The sequence below is a fragment of the Vigna angularis genome, chromosome 8 (assembly GCF_016808095.1).
Source record: "Vigna angularis cultivar LongXiaoDou No.4 chromosome 8, ASM1680809v1, whole genome shotgun sequence".
Lineage (NCBI taxonomy): Eukaryota > Viridiplantae > Streptophyta > Magnoliopsida > Fabales > Fabaceae > Vigna > Vigna angularis.
Window position 1 is genome coordinate 8,031,139 of NC_068977.1, and position 4,269 is coordinate 8,035,407.

A 4,269-nucleotide genomic window follows, 5' to 3' on the forward strand; every position below is an offset into this window, starting at 1 on the left:
GACTTACATTATTCATAGTTGAATTAATGTAATATTCAACTCTTCTCTTCTTGACACAAGCTCCTTGACATCTTGACTATGCATGTATATTAGGACCTTAGAGCCTCTCCCAAATACATTAGGATCATATTCAACCTTCATAGGCTCATTTGCAATGATGGCACAAAGTTGTTGCAATGCACCAAGAGGATTTGTCCTCAGATAAATGAATCTTCTCCTGTCCATGCATTTGTTGTTATATGGAAAAATAGGATAAGTTTCGACATCAATAACATGTAAAATTTAAAATTGAGAAATGTAAAGTAGGAGTCCATACCGGAGGGTCAGAAATAGAACCAACAAAGTATTTAGGCCAAGCAACAAGAGATTGGAATGTTTGTGCCATAGTGAAAATCTCATATGTGAGTAGAGGAACTGAGACATATGACATGATAATGTCGTCTACTGAGACCTTGACCTCATCCACGAGCTACTAGCACTATCCTGGTACCATCTAAAACGTATAACAAACATGGAGAAGCGTCGTCCATGTCGTCCCTTGGGACGGTTGGGGCTGAACAACTTCCTTTTCCGCTTCTCCCTATTACAGTAAATGTTGAACAACCGAGGCCATAGACCCTGCATAGAGATTTTGTTAGGTTCCAGATGGGGAATGTCAGTGGGCGTAAGGTCTATGGCCTCAGTTCTGAAAACAAACAAGGCCATATGCCTTGCACATAAATTTTGGTCAGATTCCAAAGGGGGAATGTCAATGGGTGCAGAGGTGCTTGGCATCGGTTGATTTGGGAACCGAGGCCACAAAGCATCTACGACTTCGATTGAGCTGGGAACTGAGACATATACTTTTGCGAAAATTTCAAAAATTTCACTGCGTCATTTTATGCTTCGGTTTTGATAAACCGAAGCATAAAGGGCACGTTAATATCTCCTTTTTTTACTAGTGTGTTTACTATTTGAGGTAATTTTTGTTGTGTTTCTCACGTTAAATGCATAGTTTTATCTTCAAATAGTTGATAATATCACATTAGAATATAAATAATGTCAGTTTTTTTTATATGTTAGGAACAATATTAAAATACAACAGACACTTCTTACAACTAAATAATATTTATTTTATCTTTACATTTTTATAAAAGTAATATAAAATATTTTTTTCTAATAAATGACATGTGAAATGTTATTTATTTGAAAAATAAAGTTTTATAGTATACTATAATATAACATTTATCTACCGTTTGTTGAAAATGATATTTTACATTTTTTTTCTTAAATTGTGTTAAGCCCCAAAATTGATGTTGAGCACTAAAAGGCGATTTAGCAAAGATTCAAATATAATCCCTACCATTATTGAGGAACGATATTTGCATTAAGTCTCAAAGAAGAAACATTCACTACAAATAAAGTTCAAGGAGTAGATTTGGTAGCTAAGCTTAACAGAAAATCCTCCAAAGAAGGAACACTCCATTGTTGACCACGAGACTATAAGCTCAAGCTTGGAGAAAAACCCTTATAAGGAGGAAACATCAAAGGCTAATCACCATTGTTACAACTGAAGTTGCACTTTAATTTATATAAAAACAAAGCCTTGCTTTGTTATTTATATATTGATTTTTAGTTTTAGTCCAAACAATTTTAGACACTCTTTGTAATAGAATTTAAGAGAACCATTGGAGGAGGACAACAACTCCAAATGTTTGTATCTAAATTTATTATCATAAGTAGCTAAACTCTCTATGATTGAATGTAACTTCTCTAATTCTCTACACTACTATTTATTAAATATATATGTTACATGTTTTCTTTAAGTGTTGGTGATTTAATCCCAACATTCTTATCAGTATCAACTTCATCAATTATGAAGGAACTTTTGTTTTCAAATCTATCAAACTTTACCATTGTTTCATTTCAAATTCAAATAGATCATAAGTCACTATTTGATTTAACAAAATCTTTATGGATATGACTTTGTTGTGTTACAATTGAATTTAGTGCACTTGCTGAAAATATTAGATTCGTTTTGGAAACCTAACAACACTAGGTCAATTAGGCAAGTGATTTCCCAACATTCATAGGACTTTAAGTTCAATTATTTATCATATGTTACATGATTCTTAATTAGTTGAGCAGGTCACACAAGATTCATTAATCCCCGTGATCGAGACAATATTTTAATGATGACCATAGGATGCTTAGAGCACCTAAGATGTATGTGCGGTACTATTGAAACATGGGGACTCCAAGATTACTTCACTCCACCACCACCAAGAAATGTTCATTCTTGCGGTGAGGATGACTTGGATAAAATGAAGATGTAATTTCAAGAAAAAGTGAATCAAATTTGACAATCTCTACACCAACACTTTGATGAGAAGTTAGAGTCCCCTACTCATTCTCAACAATATACTAAAGGAACAACTTATATTTCTCTTGAGGTTGTTTGAGTGAGTACCATCCTTACCTAATGCTTTGGAGGTTATTAAGGAAAATGTTCATGTTAAACATTTTATTCATTTAGCTATGGGTCATGTGAGTCATACTATATATTGTATATTTGCGATATATAGTTTATTTCATTTAACTTGAATGTCATTGTGTTTGCTACATGAAATATATCTATTTTCTAAGCTTCAATCCGTGCAAAAATCTAAAAACAAAAAGGTCTAGATTCAACAATATTTGCAAACATAGATGAGTGTTTAAGAGACATATTCAGACATTGAAGGGTCAGTTTTAATGATTATGTATGTTTTTTTAAATTATGATAATTATTTAACTAACTATTTGTCCATAATTATAAGTCTCAATGACAACTGATTGTAATTATACCTACTGATTATATTGTAGTGTGATTTTGTTTGCTTCATACAAAACTCGATTGGAAAATGAAAAGCTTATTACAAGGTTAAATTTTATATTTTTCATTACATTTGGACAAAAATAAGACAATTATGATTAACATATGTCTTAAATTTTACTAGAGTTGTGACTCACACAAATGTTTTAAGTGGAAGGGACACAATAGGGTCCCTATAATCATATATCCAAATATTAAACATCTTTACAACATAGAATAATTATTTTATGTACAAGTATTATCAAATTAATTTGCTTCACTTCTTTCTCATTTTAGTGTAATAAACAAACTTATCCATTCAAATCTGACTACTACATCATGTACTGAATGAGAGCCATCATTTGGGTGGGTATTAATAACACGTGGACAAAGGTAACAACTAACATAGATTGAAGTGTATTTTACTTTTTTGAGTACTGCATAATAATGTAAAGTGAAATGTCTTAGGTCTTCAACAATGAATCTTTATCGTCACAATATAGCATCCAACATATGAAAAAACAATGAACAATCTTCATTGTGCAAGATGAAACAAATTATATTATAATATCTTACGTATATAAATAAGAGAGATAAAATTATGTCATGTATATCATTATGAAAAAATTATAAAATACAAAAAACAAAACATAAATTTAGCTTCCAAATATTAATATTGACTAAATTAACGTTAACTTAAGTGACTCCAATATGACAAAAAAAAATTACTTAAAAAAAATACATAAAATTACTTTAATTTTTTTTAGATAAATATTTTTGTTAATGTCAACTTAACAGACACTAACTAGAATAAATATTAAAATTAAATAAAGTTAATATCCACTTAGAAAATGCGAACCTTATTTACTTTTAATATTTATATTTATTTAAGTAAGTATTAATTAAGCGAACATAAAGAAATTAAAATAAATAATATTAGTGTATGCTCAACGAACATTAACTTTATTCATTTTTAATATTTATATTATTTAAGTTACGGAACACTGAGTTATATATACTAAATCAATGTGTTATATATATATATATATATATATATATATATATATATATATATATATATATATATATATATATATATATTAATAAAGACCATAGTTACTTACTTAAATAATTTTTTCAAGCAAAAATAAATTAATTTTGACTCCATTTTTTTCTTTCATTCATATTCTTTTTCTCGTTTACTTCCTTCATACTTATTTCTAGAGCTATTAAAACGGGCTACCCAGCCTGACCCGGTTCGGCCCACCATGGGTTGGTCACTTGGTGAGCCAACCCAACTCAGCTCATTTATTAACGAGCTAGAAAAATTCGAACCCGGCCCGACCCACCACGGGTTGATGAGTAAACGGGTTGGCTCACTAGCTCACTTAATTACAATTTTTTTAAATAAAAAAAATTACAAACTTTCTATAATT